The sequence below is a fragment of the Triturus cristatus genome, chromosome 12 (assembly GCF_964204655.1).
Source record: "Triturus cristatus chromosome 12, aTriCri1.1, whole genome shotgun sequence".
NCBI lineage: Eukaryota > Metazoa > Chordata > Amphibia > Caudata > Salamandridae > Triturus > Triturus cristatus.
Window position 1 is genome coordinate 91,904,717 of NC_140595.1, and position 20,754 is coordinate 91,925,470.

The 20,754-nt window shown below is 45.4% G+C and overlaps 1 protein-coding gene across 2 annotated transcripts in view; it reads left to right on the forward strand.

Annotated features, from left to right (window-relative positions):
* Positions 1–328: 328 nt before the first annotated feature.
* Positions 329–20,754, forward strand: part of RIT1 (Ras like without CAAX 1) — a 45,871-nt gene continuing 25,445 nt past the window's right edge. The window contains exon 1 of one of the 2 annotated variants that reach the window (XM_085636754.1): positions 329–457. The gene's annotated coding sequence lies outside the window, so the exon portion shown is untranslated. Of the gene's footprint in view, positions 746–20,754 lie in introns of both variants that reach the window. The other variant, XM_085636753.1, reaches the window with a different exon arrangement.

Sequence of the window (20,754 nt, forward strand, 5' to 3'; positions counted from 1 at the left end):
TATCTGTTTCGTATCCTTTATGTAATTCGTATACTCTGAAGGTCTTAGTAATGTAACTGGTTATATTGTAAAGCGCTCTAACACCTTCGCGTAAAGTACGCGCTATATAAAAACGCATAAATAAATAAATGAATACATAATTCTCTCGGCCACAGTGTCTTTGTGATTACAGTTGTTGTTTCGTGTTTTACTTTGGAAAACGTAAACAAAACGTTAGAAATAAGCCTATTTCTTAGTCTTCGCCGCCTACCATCTCATCATGAACTTCGCGTGTAGTATGCCTTTTATTTCTATCATCGTCGGGTTCAGTCCGTCTTTAGTGTCCATACCTGTCACTCCTGCGTTGATCTCGGCGGCGGTATCGCGAGAGGATGCTGGCCATTGAGCCCGGAGCCGGGAAGGCGGCAGAGGGGAGGCGGAGACCGGCCTAAGTGGGGCACGGAGGTCGCTGATCGCGGTAAGAGTCCGGACAAGGCGGAGCTAAGGGGGCGGGCGGATCCGCGACATCTTGACCTGATGCTCCCTGCTGACCTTTGACGCAATCTGCAGATAGCCGCTCCCAGCTGCTGTCCTGACCTCCCCGACCCATACTCCCGGCTGCATACCCCATGGCTGCAAGAACCGTCCGCTGCAACGACTCCTGTGTTTCCTCTGCCGACAACATCCCACCCATTCGTAAAGACCACCGTAACCCACCCCCCTTTGTGCTTGGGAGTATACTCCACTGGAGTACAACACACTGAGTGTAAGTTAGTTTGTAATATTCTATAGATCTCGCTTGGCACATGTTATAATTTGAAAACAGTTGGTACGTGTTCTATCACCATCATGTAACTCTGTTGACCGTGCACTAATGCTTTGTCACTTTAACATGCAATTTCAGTTCACTTGAAACTGCATCTCAACGACAAAACAAACATTGGCTGTGCAAACAGATTTTGCCTTTTCATGTGTTGTTACGCTAGCTGTTGGCTTTGCCAATACATTTAATGACGTTGCCTATGTGCACAATTGCTTATTTCGTGATGCAAAATGATATTAGCAAAATGCTTTCAAAGTGTGATGGCATATATGTGAATATAACATTAAAAATGCAAAATACTGAAGGAAAAGCAAATATGTATTTTATAGTAGCTCAAAACTGTACATTGACTCCTATGTTTTCAGTCTATATAAGTGGCATATTTATTATTAGGCGTGAGCAGTAAACTCTGCTCTGTTTGTGGAGTTTTTTCCACTTCTCATAAGAGTGCGGAGTTGTGAAAAACTCTGCGAAGTGGTGTGGAATGGAGTTTTTTTTTTTGCTCTCTCTCTCTCTCTCTCTCTCTCTCTCGGGGGGGCGCGAGTGAGGAACATACAACCCTAGCCCACTTTCTGGCAAGATTTCTCAGCATGGGTAGTCGCGGCAGGTCGCTACCACTCGCATTGAGAATCCTGCCACACGCTTTCATGAAGCTGCTGCTCGAGTAGATCATCTATTCGAGCGGCAGAAATACGTTACGCCCTCTTGCACTGTGCGTTGTGCCGTTAGCACTGATTTACAGCGCCGGGCAAACGCCCAGCGCTAAAATCAGCGTGACTTGCCTCACTTCGCTGCTTTTCCTGTCACTTTGCGGAGTTCCGCCAAAGTTTATGCATTATTCAAATGCTATTCATTCAGGGAACTCAGCAACATTTATCAAGAATAAGGAAGTTTATGGATGTAAAGAGAAATGCTTTGTAAGAACTAATCGGCTTTCCACAGTACTCAGTTGGTTCATTTTTTCCTGTGTTTTAACTAAGGGAGCAGATTTATGGGCATCCGGGTTAAGTATCATTGTAAGTGCACCAATTTGCTTCAAACACCAGCTGAGTGAGCGCAACAGATTACTCTTCCCCTGTGCACGATCTGAGGCTTTGTGTGTCAAAGCTTGCGCTTTCATGCCATATGTGAAATTCAGGAGATCAAACTAAAACCACCCTTAAAAAATCTATTCTTTAGCTATATACCAGCAAAAATATTGTTGTCGCTGTGCTTTTGAAAGCAAGGTTGGAGGGGTGTAGTGCCAATTGAGTGTTGAAAGAATTAGGAGCCGGGGGAGTGTCAGTCCCTCGTTTTCCTCAGAATTTTGCTTGTGGGATGAGAGTGACACCAGAGGTTCTAGGCATTGGTCTTCAGTTTATTAAGAGAACGGTCCGGCTGCTCTCCGATGCCCCGAAGCCGTGTCTAGGGTGACTGAGCTGGAGCCCCTGACCATCAGATGATTATTGTCCATCTTCCAAAGGATAAAAAGCTGCTTTGTCGGATCAGACCTGTGACTTACACATCCGATACAGTACACCTCTGTAAAGGGTGCTCAGTTTGCTTAGCTGCGTCTTGTTCCATATTAATTTTTAAGAACCGAGTTGCCCAAGTATTCTTTCGGTCTCGGCTAGCGTGGCTGCGCACATGCGCAGCTCGCTCGGCGAGATTTAATGATTCTGAGTGAATTTTGTAAAGGGCTTCAAGCCCGCCCCTCTTTCCCATTGGCTGGCGTCACTGTTTATGCTAAATGGTGGCCAGCCATTGGAGAAGGAGAACTTTGTGACGTAGACTTTTCCATTTTTCAGACTGCCCACTTGGACGGGCTCGTCTGACTTCCTCCTGTCGCAAAAGGTTTCTTATCGTTATGGGGCCATGTGTTTCAAACACATGGCCCCATAAAGCCAAGAGATCCTCTTTCACTTTCTGGCCCGCACCGCGCTAGTTTTCCTAGCGCCGAAGAGGTGTGCGCAGCTCTTTGTAAGCGCGCTAGTGCCGTGAATTAAACTTTCCACAAGCTGGGAGCAGATACTTTAAAGAGCAGGCCCTGGCAGCGCACCAGCCTTTCTGTCTTTTTTACATTGCACGGATGTTGACATGCTTCTAGAAATAAGAGGTGGTATGCTCAGGGGTTGCTCCCTCATGCCTTACGCCTGTGCACAGGCAGCAGCAGGCTCCCAGCTAAGCGCCCCGCTGGGCGCAGCGCCAGGGGGAATCAGCCCGGGGCAGGACCATGTCCTTGCTCTGCGTCGGAGGTAAGGGGAAGAAACCCAGCCTGGGATTGTTTTATTTAACTATATTTACTGATATTCAATCTGGGGTTGGAAAGTGTGTGGCTGTTAGGTTCCAATCACCGCTTCTTCAATTCACATTTTCTACACCCCACGCAACCAACACACACCCCTCTGTGGGAATCATATTCACTCCCTGCACTCTAATACATCATTAACCCACGCCCGTAAATGTCTCACACACGACTGTCTACAACCAGAGGTTGCTTTACACGCATCACCCCCACTCAGCAGATATGCACGGTTTAATGTGCCCTCGGTGCAGTGCTACAGTGTGGGTGAAATCTACACACACATCACAAGCGGTGTCCCCACCCTGCCCCTGACATGAAGCCCGACTCCCCTGCACGGGTGCACGCCCCCATCCAAAGTGCATCCGGCTTCCCTTCCATTTCTCTCCTCGTAGCCTCCTACTACGGGGAATAAACAGATTTTCCGGAAAGCTGGTCTGCTAATGCGGTATCGATCGCACATGGCGATGCACTGTGTGAGGGGGTGAGCTTCCACCGTGCACCCCGGGGTGCTGCTCTGGGGCTGCGGGCAGGTGTAGGGAAGGTGTGTCACAGCCTCCCGCGTCAGGGGCGGGGACGTGGGGGGCATGGTAAACGGAAAGTGGGGTTTCTGTGCTTTTCTCGTTATTTTGGAGGTGTTAGTGCTTAGCATATTGATGTCACTATCGACCATGTTACTGGTGGCAATTTTACCAAACACATGAAAATAAGACAGAGTATGCCCGGCCGGGTTCGAAACCCGTGGCCTGCAGGCGCACAACCAGCTGAGCAGCTTCAGCCCGGTAAAATGACTTGTACACGCATCGGATGCATTTATAGAATCTATGCATGTGTGATCACCTATGCTGAGGGAGGGGTTTCTATGGAATGGGTGAGCTTAAAGAAGCACAGGGTGTGGCAGCCCAGAGCCTGGAGCATGTGTTCAGCGTGTGTGGGGGTGCGCATGTATAGAGGGGCGTGGTGCGTGCTGTGTGGGGGTTTGCAGCCTTGTGGAGGCGTGGGGTTTCTCTGTGGAGACTAGCAAGGCAATATCTGTGCGCTGGGGAGAGATGGGAGCGCTGTCTTTTCTGGAGGGATGGGGGGGATGTGTGTGCCTGGGTGCAGGTGTGTGAAAGACGTGTAGAGGGAGGAGTGATTTATGTGTTTTTCTATACGTTAGTCGTGCAGGAGGGCAGTTGTGCGTGTTTCTGTGGGGGTATGCGAGAAGGGTAGCTGTTGGGGTGGATGCGAGGGCCAGGTTGTGTGTGTATTTTTGTGTCAATGCACGTGAGAATGAGTATACGAGGAGGGACGTGTGTTGTGCACGAGAAGGGGGCGTGGGGTAGGTATGTTTCTGGGGGGATGGGGAAGAGGTTTGTTGGGTTGCAGATGTGGGATGTGTGTGGGGTAAAGGAAGGTTTCTGTATGCGTGTAGCATATGCCCCCACCGTCTGCTGAGTAGATCTCAGGATTGCCTGCAGAATATATTTTTTTCTCAGCAAAAGCACTGTGCATTTTTGAGCGCATCGCCACGTCTATTTTTGAAGCACGCATTGTTTGCACCTCCGCCAAGAACGACGAATGAATAGCTGCTTATTTCAATCTCTTCATATGTAGGCAAAAAACACAGCCAGGATATCGAATTTGGTTAAGAGGCCGCAGCTGTTCCTCTCAGAGTGAGCGAGTGTCATATAAACACCTGCCCCTCTCGCCTGCACGTCACACATAGTGCACAGATTGCCTGGGCCGGGTGGGTGACTCCCCTGCACCGCCCCAGATGGGTCCATGCTAGGCTGGGAGGATATGTGTATGTGGGTGTAAGGCTCGCCTGTCAGTGACCTTCAGTGAGGGTTGGTGGAGAGAACCCTCAGACCAGTAGTAGCATGTGAGCCGATGGTGATTGGGTGCCCTGGTTGGGCCTGGCGACATTTACCCTGTGACCCAGCGCTCCGAAACTGTCTAATTCCAACTTGTGGCGCTCTGTAAAACTCCACAGCCGAAGACATGCACGGTACATACGTAAAGGACACGCGTGCATGTATGTAGCATCCCTTGAGTCTGTGAACACATTGCCCTGTGGTTTCCATGTTTGGGTGCTTGGGGGGGGGGGGGGGCACATCTTAAGTGGGGGGGGACTCCCCACGCGGCGTTCGCTGTGACCCCAGGCTGCTGACTGCTTTGACGGTGCTGGTGGTGTGGTCCGAAGTAACGTGGAACTCCCGGAACGCGCACTCACTCCTCCATTCACAAAACCCTGGGCTCGCGGCTCGGCTTCTCATTCACAGCAGCAGGTACTGGGGAGGGGTGGAGGGCTGCGCGCTGCTGGTCAGGAGATATGGCAGCGAGGCCATGGCAGATGCCTGCTCCTGGGGAGGATCAAACAGCTTCAACTGGACGTGAAGGGGGTAAGGCTGGCGTGGAGGGACGACTGCCCCCGAAAGGTCGATACAGCCAGGGCAGGGTGGCTCACTTGGTAGCCGCAGAAATCGGAATTTTCCCGACAGGAGGCCCGGTTCTGAAGGAGCAGCGGGCTGGGTCGGAGTCGGGGGTATGTTTACCCGCCGTTCAGTTTACTCTGCCCTTTCTCGGGCACCGCCCTGGGTTCCCCTAGTCCCTGGCGCCTCTAGGATCTAAAGGGGTGGGAGGGTGTTTGGTGTCAGGGAGGGAGCTCTGTAAGGGGTGCTGCTTCTCACTACGTACAGTGCAGGCCCAGGGGCTGCTCTAGGCTCATGGTGGCCCTGTGCAGAGAGCGTAGGTATGATGCCCCGGAAGAGGGGGTCCGGGGGGGCGGAGCTCTGGAAGGTGTTTTAATAAAACGTCCAGAAAAGGCGTTAGATGACAAGTACCTGCGGCTGCTCCTACCCTTCCGAATTCGTCTCAGAACAATAACATTTAGGAGGAGGAGGAGGGCATTGTGACACACGACGTGAGGGACTGGCACAGACGGCTGCAGGGCCATGACAGGACCTGTGTCCTCTGGATACGCGGGCAGCGATGTAGTAAATAAGGGTTCGTTTTCACAAGGCACACCAGGAAAACTGCAAAAGAAACGAATTTCCGCAACCTCAGCACGTGACGCACTACTCATGTTTACCTACTGTTTACCAAAAACCTATCATGCTTCCCTTTCTTCCCTTTTTCACCTAAAATGTTTTTTTTCTTTGTATTTAAAAAATTGTAAAACTCACTGAGACACACCTTCCTACCACATTTTGGCAATGTGTAACAGCTAGATGGCACCGCACGCGTCGTAACGTTCCGAGTCCGACCACCAGAAAGAATGCAGACTGATGACACACGCCACGCCGCACGCGGGAAGCAGTTTGAGGAGGTTGAGTCTGCGCAGATCACTCTATCCCCACAGAGACAGAAACACTTATAGGCAGCGTTACTGACCCAAAAAGAAAGACAAAATGACAGCCAGCACTGACACATCCAGAAAAATACAGGGAGTAAAGGAACCCTGCATTCAGAGACACACATGCCTGTTGCCCGCTTCATCCGCCTGGAAGGCAGATGTCTCACCTGCATCCAGTCACCGCTGTCCCGAGTGGACAGACAGACGGACGTGGTCCGGTATGCGGCCCTCAGGCCGATAAGAGCTTGTGACTGGGCTCGGCCGGACGCGGAGGCTCTCAGATCTCGCGGACGCCACCAGGGGGAGGCGCGAATCAGGAACGAGGAACACAGGTTCAGGAAAGGGGGGGGGGGGGAGGGGGTCAGGGTGTTTGCAAGTTAGTGGAAGCCGGAGGCCACCAAATCTCTGCCAGGGGCCGCCACAAATGTGTATTGTATCCAGTGGTCGAAGTGGGGGGAAAAAAAGTAGGGAAACTATGGGCGGAGAATCAGAGGGCGGGAATAACCTGAGGATTGGATCAGTGGGCGGAGTTAGAGGTGTGGCCAGGATTGGCAAAACCTCCTAATCTTTAGTATTTGTTTGGCATTTCACTGACCATTTACAGCTTATTATGTTATGTAATTCAACCAATGGATACACATGATTATTTAACGATTAATATGAGTTATTGACATTAAAATAAATTCACAAAGTGGGATATGTTTCTAAAAACAGAATGTCCCAAATATGCTTAAAAGTGGAAGAACAAGCCATTTGTTTCTGAGCCATGGATTTTCTGTTGTCAGCAATATACACCGAGACAATCAATTTTACGTGTGTAAATCACTGTATGGGAAATGTTACATCAGACAAAGGACTACAAGGTGTAGGAGTCACATGACAACCATATTAGTAGGCAGTATAGTTTAATAGTGATTGATCTGGAGCAACACAAACTCAGAATTTAAAACTTAATACCATGATTGGAGGTTCCCTTTAATAATCATTATTGATTTCTATCCAAATGAACACTTTTTGCAACATTAGGATAATCGAAGGCTTAGGGAAAAAAACATAAAGCTCTAGTTTATACCTTGCAGTTTGTATGCAGCTCTAAGATGAAAGCTAATAGCTCACTGTTCTTTGTTAGGATTTTAACTTATAAACTGCAAGTAGCAAAAGGATCTTACTGTCGAAATCAGTAACCCACTAACCTATTTACAATATGTGCACTTTGTGATAGGCAAGGTACATGTTCTTAGTAGCAGGCACATTAACCTTCTGCGCTATCTTTCCATGAGTCAAGACTTCCACTAGCCAAAACTCCGATCTCGCTCTAGTAAGACGTTTATTCACCGGAGTTATCATGACATTTTTATTATTGCCGAAAATTGCTGTAGGCCAGCAAGTGCTTTAAAAACCATAATATACAATGCCCCCACTCAAAAGTCAGCACCCGTTGCGGTCACACCGGTCGCATCACCCTAGTGCCAGCTCTTCTCAGGGGTCCTGTGACCTCACTGTTGCTCTAGGGTCTGCTACTTCTTAGGCCTGCCAGCAAGACTGGAAGTGAACTTCAGTATGGATTGTGGTGGGCAAGCCTTCAAGGTGAACCCACACGCCGCTGCTAGGGTCCACCTGCTGGTGTTAAGACACCAGGGCTTTTCCAGATTTGCAGGGTCTTCTAAGGTCTAGCGTGGGAATGTGCTCCCTCAGGAGAGTGGTCTGGGGGACTGCTCATGAAGGCTGAACCTGGTTCCTCAGTTCTAAATTCGGCAGCTCTGCCCCCAGTGCTGCATCCGCTCCCTCACTGAACACCATACTGCTCCACTGAGAGAAATTCACATTGCCTTCAACTACAATCCGATTTGACTTGCTATAAACAACTGGATGCGACTCAATTCAAATTAAGCATTGGCAAGAGCAATATGCTCCCTAAAGGAAAAAGTAACAACATCCTGGAAAAAGCAAACACTCATTGGGAATGAAAGATTAAATAAAGCTTGTGAAATGTAAGCAGGAACAACATGGTGAACTTAACGCTTTTACACTCACTATTCAGAAATCAGTGAGTGCTTCTGCCTGAAAACTACAGGGCCCAGAAAGGATCGATTTCAATGTCCACTGCTTATATGCTTACAAAACGTAAGCAGTATGGTTTAAAAAGACCACATTCGTGAACACAAAGCCGCCGTACACATTTTGTTTTCCAATCCACCCATCAACCAGGTATCGCAGTACCTCCAGGTTTGGCGCACTTCCCCACCGGGGGAAAACAGCGCTTCACTGGCAAACTGAGTAAAGTGACGCTAATGTTTTTGGGGTTTGAATAAAACCGATCTGGGCACTTTAAGAACATTCCGTCTTTATTTATTTATTTTTATTTATTTTTTTCATATTTTGAACCTCTTATTTCCGTGGCTGTACTTTGGAATAGAAAAATGTCAAAACGGCATTTCCAGCAAAAGTGTTTTTCTTTTTTGCATCCATTTCACAGGGGAACAAATGAACGACAGGAAGAAAGAGTCGCATTCCGATTCCTCGTGGCGGCCCCTGGGGTTTGGCGGCCCTGTGCAGGTGCACAGCTTGCACATGCCTAAGGCCGCCCCTGGCAGCCCCCCTACTCCGGAGGTGCACACATTCTCCGATACCATGTACTGGGGAGAGGCTTGTGCTGGGAAGAAGCCATTAGAAGGAGACTGATGGAGTGGGAAGGCGGGCGAGGGGTTCAATGGATGGAAAATGGGGAAGCTGGAGAGAGGGGTTCACTGCATGGAAGATGGGGAGGGGGTGCACTGGAGAGGCGAGGAAGGGGTCATGCTGCGCAGGAAATTAGGAAGGGGACTAAGTGGAGAGTAGGTGGGAACAGACTGTACTAGAAGGGGGCTGGACCCGCCACACTGGGGGAGGGGGAAGAATAGTTTGGGTGCCCAGAATTAAAGTTTGTTAGTATTACACTGAATAGATGACAGAGCTAGGAATGGATTTAGAAAGGAACAAGGGCCCCTCTTACACAGGCTTCTCCGAGTAGCTCGTGAGCTGCTGGTAGCTCTCCAGGTACCTGTAAGTAGCTTACATGTGTGCAGCCAGACTACTAAATTAGAAGCATTTACTTGGTTGAATTATATGTATACCAACATTTAGAGTGTATAGTGGAGGTGAAAATGTGTTTATTTTCAGAACTAATAAGCTGATGTATGGAAAAAAATGGCTGAGTTTTCAAACGAGATTGAAGGCTGATATTTGAGCCATAAATCATGTGGCATTGAGAAAAAATGTTAAACAAATGTTCCCACCTTGGTGCCGAAGTCATTGCAGCTATGGCTATTATGTATTGCCCCTGTAGAGGCATTTCATATAAAGCTTTTTATACATTACTGCCTGCAGCCATGCCTGATGTGATCGCTGGTAGTAATCTTATGTGATGTGAATAGCTACTAATGTTTGGACAACATAGACATTCTGCGTTTTACAGAGACGTGCCTGGCATGGATTATACTCCTAATCTGGTACCCACTTCTGCAATGAGAGTCTACAAAGAAGACCCTCAAAGACCAAGCTTCCCCTCACAATCTACAGCGCCAGAGCTTTTTGGGTGAATAAATACGGCCAGCTGGCTCCTGGTCAATTAGGCCAGAAAAGAACTGGCAGTGGGGGGAGATTGAGGGGTTAAAAAGCAAAAGGCACATAACATACTACTGTGACCTACAGAGTGCGAGCGAATCGAACTCTTCCTAAACTCTAGACTTTGAAACTGCCAGGCAGAGTCACGGCTGCCCCACTTGGATAAACTATGTGAGTTTGGGACACGCTCTTTAAAGACCATGGCTCGGTTCCCTTGTGCGTGAAAAGTGGGAACATAAAACCAGACACATGCCCCTCATTATACTGTATACAAGTTCCTTCACAGATGCTGATCCCACTAACCTTCGACCCGCTGTAGCGCCGTCTTCGAAAGGGAAAGCAAGACACATGTACATGACTTGATCGCCAGATGCTCGCGTCACTTCAACTCGAGGGGGTCCCAGCTGTGAACTCTCACGAGAGCTCGAGCTGCACGTTACTACGCCTGGCTAAAGTGTTAACTTTGTCGCTGGACTTTTCACACATTTAGAAGGCAAATATCCTCCCCATGTGCGTTCGTTCTTTGGCAAAAAATAAAACGCCAATGGATCAGCCACAGACCTGACACTGGAACACTGAGAAGAGGTTGACGGTTGGGCTGAGGGCTTGGGGGTCTTTGGGGGCGACAAACATTCGCCACAAACACAAGCATTGAAAATGCAACAGGTCTCGCCTTTGGTTAAGTTAAAGCCATTTGCTTTGCTAATAGTATTGTATAGCAAAGCAAATGGCTTTAACTTAATAAAAGGCGAGACCTATTGCATTTTTAATGCTTGTTTTAGATATGTTTGTAAGGAGCGAGGTTCTGGCATGTTGGATGGGGTGGTAGGCCTCTAGTTCTGTACTTAAGTACTCTTTATCTCGAATAGTTATGTTTCAACAGTAAAACAGTGACTCACTGAAAGTTTGCACAGTGCTCCATGACTCACATTTGAGCAGGTATTTGTTGTGTCTGTTCTCAAGTTCCTTAGACACTGTTTTCTCTGCACACAGTGACTAGTGATTCACTGTGGTCATAATGGTTAGGAGGATCAAGTATGAAAAACAAGAAATACCCTGATCGCATTAAAAATAAATAACAGATAAATATGGTATTGGATTAGAAACGGTAAAATAAGTCTTTAAAGGCTTGAATGTCTCAAGCAGTATGGTCATAGGGCCCTAACTGCTTAATTATAAAACTCTGATACCTGTGCAAACTCCTGTTTGGAGGATCAGAAGAAATCAAGACACCTTACTTGGTGATGTAAAATCAATAAACATTCACTAAAACCGGATTTCCACGCATTATCCTGTGTTTGCAATATAGGTTTATTAATAAAACTGTATGTCTGTTTAAATTTCGTGAATTTCAATGGAAATGCACCACCAAACAATGTTATATTACGTTAAAAAGTCGCCGCCTCATATCCGTTAAAGCTAGGTGGGTCCCGAAAGTTTGTCATACTAAAAAGTGGGTTGTGGTTCTAAAAAGTTTGGGAAGCTCTGCTGTAGACAGCTCTGCAAGATGCCATGGTGCTGAATGTGGCCCCAGTAGAAAAGGGGCTACAACACCCACCGATAGTGTTAGAATTGCTGGGCTTCTGTTTGACTGTAGGTCTGGCTTCCTCCAGTCTCTGTTGAAAGGGGTTTCATTGCTATTCTAATGCAATTTTCGTTCTCAAGCTTGGGAAAACCATGACGACTGCTTGCAAATCGTAATAGGAAAATGTGCTGCTCATGGTCAAGTTGGGCTGCACGTCTGTTAAAGATTCAGAAAGCGAGGTTGAGATGAAATTGTAACACTGTGCCTTCAAGTTGGCAGCCCAGCTTCAATATTTTGTAGATGTGTGTGGTAATAGAGGGTTGAGAACCCACCTCTATGTTCTTTTCAAGGGGTTATCACAATTTCACATTGAACTTCAGGCCTGTGTCACATTTACAGCAAGTGAGTTGCTACAAACAAATATTGTCTTTTGTTTTGGCTATTTCACGGTGTTAGCCTTTAATGCATACCTTCAAAAGCTGTTGGATACATATTTAAAGACAAATGATAATACAGAAATCGAACAAAGGATAAAGTTGTATGTTGTTGAGGGTTCTGTGTGGAAAAATATTGAGTGAAAAAGAGTCCAGAGAAATACCTACTACATATCAATATCTCACTATTAAATATTCAGCCTTTTTTAAATTTCCTATATCAAGCCACAACAGTATACCTGTTGTAGAACCGAATTGCTGTTCTCGCTCCAGTCCTACCTTGTTTAGTGGCAAGTGGTTGATAGTTGATTTAGAATCACATTGACGTTGTTTTGTGTTATAATTTAGTTTGGGGGTCACAAATGTTTTTCAATGTGTGTTTTCATAGTCCTGGCTTTTATAAGAGTGCAGGAATTCAAGTTTCTATAATCAGTTTGAAGTTTTGTCATTTTGTAGCATTGTAAATAACTAGTGTGCTATTATATATTTGTGCCATCCAGTGTATACATTTCTTATCTATTTAGCAATATTGTGTTCTTGTTTACCTAAGTGTAGTTTGTAGTCGTAATCATATTTGTCTTTTGCTTAACTACTTACTCTGCCGTATTTTTAGGTCTTGCCAGCAGACAACTTTTAGATTTCGATTATCGAACACCTATTCTGCTCAGTATAGTAGTTATAGTTGGCTTTGTCAGCCCGTTGCTTACTAATGGTGGGCTTTCCTGTCGATTTCATTTGCTTGCTTCTTATTTGATGGCTGTCCATCCACTTCTTTTGTTTGTAGACCTTGGGGAGAAAAACTGGTCTAAAAAACAGTAGTCTAGTATTACATAGGTTTTCTAATGTAACAAAGTGTTTTCATTGTTCTTTGAAGTGCTGATACATTATTGTCAAGTTTACACCATTCCTAAATATCTGCACAATTTGTCCATGCACAGAGCTCAATTTTTTTCCAGCACACACTGCAAATTGAATGTACATTTTTTATATGATGCAGCAGAGCAAAACTATCAACACAATTTAGGTTTCAGACATAAAGAGCCTAAGAAGTGTAAGTTGGATGTTAGTATAGGGTAAGCGCAGATGTCCATTTATTTTGGATAAAGCTATTTATTTGAGATGAATCTGTTTTGGTGGGGCATGGTTCTTTTACATTAACTAAATCATCTCTAATGGTTTGCTGGTCATTTTTATCCCTATGTGTTTATTGCAGCCAGTTTGCTCTCACACTATCTCTAACCTCGGTGGCATCACAATTCTCAATAATATGTTAACATCGGCTCACTTGAGTGAAAATATTTTGATGCCAATTCTTGAACTTCTCGGGATCATCTCTTAACTTGGAAAATTGTCTAGCATTGAGGCGGTAGCTGGGTGACAAGGAGACCTTCCCCTACTTTCCACTAACAGCTGACTTAAGAATAACAAGGCTGGGGAATATCTTCTAGGACTTTTCCCATCAATTAACGTCCCTCCCTCGCTCTCTCTCCATACTCTTCTCCCGTTCCTGCTATGTGCACTAGAACATCTGTTGTTGTTTGACGTTTGAGTTTCTGTTAGGATAAAATGTTATTAGGCCATGTGGAGTTTTATGCCCTGAATGGGCAGGGGTCAGTTTTTGATGGCAGAGGTACAGCCTTTATGTTGGTAGTCACTCCTGAAACACTAAACCATCATAGACCAGTGTGGACTCCAGTTTGTGACGATGATGGGAACCACCTTCTCGGTCCTTTGTAAACAGTATATGTGAAAAGAAATGTGGCTGTGGTGGAATCGGGTAAAATGTAGAGCATGTTGATATTGGTCATTGGTGGTAACGGGTGTGAAATTTGATGAAGGAAATTTAGAGAGTGTAAAAGAAAAGAGGTGTCGCACATAAAGGAAATATGGTGAAGGCTGTGCCAGGGTGATCTGGTGAAGGTGTTTCTGTGGACTGAACGAAAACCGTGGAGTGTGAGAACCAAGTGGAGTCTATTGGTGTGGATAGACAAAGTTATCTGTTGCTTAGCTATTTGGCGGAGGCCAGGCTGTCTACCGAGTTACACACTGTGTACATATGTTTGTTATTTGTTCTCAGTTGTGTTTGTTTGTTCGTTCTAGATGTGTGAGAGTCTTGTGGTTGTGTTCATGTGTTGTGCGTAGGTGTTTTGTTGTAGGAAGGGAGATGTTTCGGTTTGGAATTTGTGTTCCTGTTAGGATAGAATTTGATTAAACCCTTAACTAGTAAATCTACCCTGACAATCCCCCCCCCCCCCCCTCCACACCCCCCACCCCCAGTTGTGGATTGGAGTTTGTGGGGAAGCACACTTAATTTAGTTTCAAGGCAGGTATGTGCTGACCACATTTGACTGGGAGGCTGTACATGGGGTGTGGTGGTATCAGTATCTTGTCGGGTCCACAATGTTGTTGTGAAACTGAATGTGTGTGCCTGCTAGTGTACCTGCACCCATCCTTCCTGTAGCTCTTTAAGTGCGCAACAATGGACCGTCCTCATTTGGTCTTGGTGGTGGGGGAACATGTCTAGAAGATCCTCACTATTTTCTTCCTGGGTCTCCTTGTGTGATCTGGTTAAAACCTTAAGGGGAGCCAGTCCAGTTGCTGTGAAAGTGCTACATTTATTCTTCTGTTACAACTATAATTTAGTCTTTCTTTGGAATCTTAAAAGATTACATATTTGAGATTCTGTTAAGTTTTGAGGTCTTTCTCATGCCAGTTCAGAACCGCTTTTCTTTGATCAGGGAGACTTAAGCTGTTGACTTTTCCAGTTTCAATTTAAGATGTAATGTAGGAAAGAATATAGGTGAAGGGTTAGGATATTACCTGAGCCTATATTGGGGAACCTCCATAACACCCACTCCTCATCAACTGGACGACCTAATTAAATTCAAGCGTACTACTAGGCTGTCTAGGCATTGGTATGCAAACAACTATAGTAAAACAATAGTTTTGCTAACAAAAATCAAAAATTCTAAAGTATGTAAAAAAGGAAAAGAAAAAAATGTGTCACTCGAGCAATAGCCCCAATGTGTCCGTATATATAGTCCGAACAGCTACAAGCATCAGAAAGCCATGCAGGTCATAAAGTGTCAATTGTTTTGGAGTTCCAATTTTGAGTTTTGTTTTAAAAAAAAAAAAAAAAGGCAGGATTTTTCCCGGCACACGATGAGCCAAATGTTATGTCCTGGCTGGTAGACGCAACATCGCTGTTGCCTGCCATCGCAGATGACGACCCTTGTAACACCTCGCAGTTCACGTCAATTGAGCACAGATGATCTTCCGTACTGCCTGCAGCCGATGCTGGGGCAGCTTGTGCGCCATCCAAGGCCCGGGTATAAGTGGAGGAGCCGGTATCCATTTCAACAGGAGCAGAGACCTTTTTTTAAGCAAAACTCCAAATTGGAACTCCAAAACAATGGACACTTTTTTTATGACCTGCATGGCTTTCCGATGCTTGTAGTTGTTTGGACTATATATATATGGACACATTAGGGTTATTGCTTAAGTGACAATGTTGGTTTTTTATATTTCCCTTTTTACCTACTTTGGAATTTTTTACATTTTTTTTAGCAAAACTATTGATTTACTACAGTTGTTTGCGTACCAATGCCTAGACAGCCTAGTAGTACGCTCGGATGTAATTATGTCGTTCAGTCGGATGAGGAGTGGGTGTTCTATTCCATAGAGGTACCCGAATATAGACTCGGGTAATATCCTAACTCTTCACCTATATTCTTCCCTACATTACATGCTTAACTGTTCTTAGGGACTGACGGTATGCCTAGATACGACACTGAAAACGGGATTTTCCCTGGTAAAGGCCTCATACATTATGGATGAGGATTCTTGGAAACTCAGCAGGGCTACCATCTCCTGTATAATATCTATGTATAAAGTTTATTCCCGACGTCATCCGAAGTCCGACAAGTGGCACAGCAAGGTAGAACCCCGAACCCCCGGGTAGACCTTTTGGGTATATAAACATCACATCTTGCTGTGACAAACAGAGGAGATCAGGATTTCCCTGCCGACACACACTGACGCGAGACGCTGAGATTCCTGCATGCAGACACTCCTGCTCGTAGTGGTCTAACATTCCTTGCCGGGGTGTCCAACTCGAGGCCAAGGAGGGGTCCCACAGTCTCTCACTTCAGGTAATGGGTTGACTTTATACTAGAGGTATTCTTGGTGGCTTAACACCTATTCACATGCTAGATACACTTGGGTACATCTCGTTAGGGTAGCATCGTAGGGGTACACATTTTATTGTCATGTATTCTATATACTTGCCTGTATTCATGGTTATAGCAAGATTGTAAAAATCTACCATCCTTTTACTTTCCTAGTACTTCTAATCATTTATATCTGTCACTGTCAAATGGTTGTTTCAGCACACCTATTTTACACCAGAATAACGACTGTTCAATAAATGCTTATTGAAAAACGTCCATTCCGTTTATTCTATGTATCTCTCTGAGACTAAGTGAGCATGAGTGACTGAGTGAAAAGTAGTGCACTGTTTCCACGGTCCCGAGGGATCAGGGTTGTCATGTTCGATAGTTGCCAAGAACTATTCTCTCCTTGGTAAGAGGAGTTTCTAGTGGCACTGTGAGCTGGCCGGTACACAGGCCAACATACCCGGTGGGGGTGTCTAGAATCAGTCTGACACCAGTCCTACAGTGTATGTTGTCTAAACGCGCAGATCCTATATAGGTGTTTTAGGAACTACATGACATGGCTATGTGAGCCTTGTGCTGTCTCTTCGAGACATGCTGTATTCAGGATATGTGCATACAGCTCCACCTACTTCCCGCCCATCTTTTTAATTGGCTCCTGTCCCTGTCCCTTGTAAATGGTGGCTTTTCATTGGTCAATAGGCTTTGTAGTCCCTCCTTAGTACCTCCCTGTCTCTTTTTGTAACCTCCCATGAGGACACCCCCTATTACATGTGTTGTTATGCCCTTGGTTTCAATTGCAACCTCAAGGCACTATTTTCTTAAAGGCCGTCGGATAGGACACTCACTTGGTCCTGAACAAGGTTGGCAGTGGTTACTTTACTCGCTAGCACATCTCACATTTATATTAGACCTTCTATAAATTTGCCTTCATCAGCTACTCATGGAGTACAACCTAATCGGAATTAATATAATAATTGTTTTGGCACATTTCAAAGCTATTAATGGTATAAATGGACATAGCTATTTGAATGTACTCGAGGTACTGTCTTGCATGCAATGCATTAGGGGAGTACCATATGTGACCAAAAGTTTGATGCTCACTAGGGAACTCTAGGCGCAGCTTGCAGTACTGCACCTACACATCTATATTAGACCTTCTATAAATTTCCCTTCATCAGCTCCACATAAAGTATAACCTAATCCGGAATTAATAAAATAATTCTTTTGTCACATTTCAAAGCTACTAATTGTATATATTGAATGTACTGTGGTACTGTCTTGCATGCAATGCATTATGGGTAGGATGGATTTACAATATCTTCTAAGTTTATGAAGCTCACTAGGGACCTCTAGGCGCAGCTTGCGGTACCGCACCTACACATCTCACATTTATATTAGACCTTCTATAAATTTCCCTACATCAGCTCCACATTGTCGGGTTCCTCAGCTCCTCAGGATCGGAACGATGCTCATTATGGTCCACCTCTCGATAGCTTCAAGTCTGATGGCTATTATAGCGCAGATCATTGAAGTGATCGAGCGAGGGAAGGAAAGGGTGGGGACAGCAGGGAAGGAGACCTAAAAATGAGATAAGAACAGCACGTTATAAACACTATTCCTCCTCCCACCACTCTACCTCCTAGGTTGTACGTGAGTGTGACTCTCTAATAACAAGTATCTACCTGTAAAGGAAAATAACGAGGTACGAATTTCATCAAGTGTGACCTTTGGCCGTTCACCCCCCAGCTCGAGGGTCCTGAGGACAAGGCGTTTTTCAAATAAGAACCTATATTTCCACTATAAGAAAGATGACAAGATTAGACACACGCCAATACAACACTCAGGTTATTCTCACTAGGCAAGCAAAAGTCCCTGGATATTGCTGAACGAACTTCAGCCAGAAGAACGAGGACCGCAACCAAGACGCGCTGCGCCCTCTATGCTCCCAGGATAATCGGCAAAGCCGCCAGCGCGGAAGTGCTCTATGAAGCCTTCCGCGTCTGCGCGCGCATGCCGTATTCGCTAATGCTCATGGGACATGTAATCTCATGAGCGATCTACCGCGGTAACCAGGAAGTGTGCCACTGTTCTCGGGTCGGCAGTGCGTGTCCCTGACACACATAGAGTACAACCTTATCGGAATTAATACAATAATTTTGTCACATTTCAAAGCTATTAATTGTATATAGGGACATAGCTATTTGAATGTACTCGTGGTAATGTCTTGCATGCGATGCATTATGGGAGTACCATATGTGACCAAAAGTTTGTGATGTTCACTTGGGACCTCTAGGAGCAGCTTGCAGTGCTGGTGCCTTGTTCACTAGGGACCTCTAGTAGCAGCTTGCAGTACTGTACCTACCACATCTCACATTTTGTATTAGAGCTTCTATACATTTCCCTTCATCAGCTCCACATAGAGTACAACTTAACCTTATCCAGAATTTATATAATTCTTTTGTCACATTTCAAATCTACTGATTGTATATATGGACATAGCTATTTGAATGCACTCGTGGTACAGTCTTGCGTGCAATGCATTATGGGTAGGGTGGTTTAACCATATCTTCAAAGTTTATGATGCTCACTAGGGAGCTCTAGGAGCAGCTTGCGGTGCTGCACCTAGACAAGCAGTGCTAGTGCCTTGCTCACTAGGGAGCTCTAGGAGTAGCTTGCGGTACTGCACTGAGACATACAATGCTGGTTCCTGGCTTACTATGCAATAATTTGCAATACACTAGGTCTCGCATTACTGAAAGTATGAGCTATTGGCGTTGCATTATTTGCAATGCCAATACCTTAAACTATCAGTAATGCAAGACCTATTGCATTGCAAATGCTTGTTTTACAATGTCACCCGAAATGACCTTGCAAAATGAAAAGTAGCATTTCAGAGGAAACAGACTGGAAATGCAGAGCTGGTATTTATCTACCACTGCAAGTACTCGCTTTGAGAAGGCTTGTCAGAAGTGTCATGCATGTGAAGTATATTACTTTACATATTGATGAAGCTTCTATTCTGTTGCAGCAGAAGGCCTGGTTTTACACATTTGTCTACTTGGCTTTGCCCAGGTATGCAGAGTTCTGTTTGGTGTTCTCAGCGTAACCTAAGCTCGTTAGAGTTGCTTGCTCCATACTGTACTTCCTAAGCGCACAAAGGGGTCTTGAGTGGAATAATCACAGGCTAAACAACGTATGGCGGGGTCTTAAGTTTCCATTTCAAAGCTACACCAGGGTAGGTGAGTAGTGGATCTTCAACACTGGAGAACTCCACCTGTAACTCTGATGTCTCTGCCTTGCCAGAGCACGTATGGCATTGAGATTACCTTCATCCTTCAAAAGCCTTTTCGTGAAGGTAAATGTGACTGTTTGGGAGAGGCGGTTTCTAATATCAGATGTTGACATTGTAGAGAAGAGGTTGGTCTTCTGACACCCGTAGGTTCTCTTTTGACTTGCGTTGGCATGTCTCAATCTGTTGTCTGTTAAACTGCCCCCCCCCCCCCCCGCCACTCCCATCTTGTACTTTCATCATCTGTTACTCTGTAATCTCCCCTCCCCCCCCCCCCCCCCCCCTACATTTCCCACATATCCGTTCCTCACTCCCGGCCTGGTCAGTCAGGAGCCTAGCAATTTACCATAGAACCAACTCCCCCATAAGGTCACCCACAAGTAAGTTCTCTGCTTTAGTTGATTTTTATTTTTGAGTGAGCCACCTTTCAAGCCATTGCATTTTTAATAGATCGATTATCAATATTACCAAAACAGAAGTAATGCAAGTATGCAGGAGTCCTGTTTAATGACAGTTTAACACAAGTAGCTCATGTCCAACAAGCATTCTCAAGGGCACTCTCTGCACTAACCGGTCTTTCATGATTCAATTGCAAGTTTGTAGATTGCTTGTTGGTACCTTTTACTTGAAGGCTATAGCCAAAGTAGTGCCTGTTGCCACTTCTGGTTATCTGCGGTTGGTTCTGGAGGCCACCCATGATTTTAACAAGCATTGCAAATGCAATAGGCCTCGCCATTTATTAAGTTAAAGCCATTTGCTTTGCTAATGGTATTATATAGCAAAGCAAATGGCTTTAACTTAATAAAAGGCGAGGCCTATTGCATTTTCAATGCTTGTTTTCTATGTTGCAACTCAGTGTGTGCCAGTTAACAGATGTGGCGGGGGGGGGGGGGGGGGGGCAAGTAGGAACCAGGACAAAAGAAGATGGGGTACAGGACTAATCTTCATTCACACACCACCCAAGATCACAATCCCTGTGCTTCACGCTGTACCCATCTGAATTACCACCCAACATACCACACTCTTCAAAAATACAGTGCTAGATGATGCGCCCATCAAAATGACTATCACATAATATACCCAGCTGAATGAATGCAATAAACATACATATCAAAGTAATCGCACAATGCAATACAGCTATCTGGAGGACAGAATTACAAGGAATGTTCCATTCACTATTTCTTGTTTCAGAGAATATACCCTTCAGGACTACTTAAGGCACATAATACGCCCATCTGAATTACAGGATTACTAGGAATGTTCACTTCTCTATTCCCTGTTTCAGAGAATATACCCTTCAGGATTACT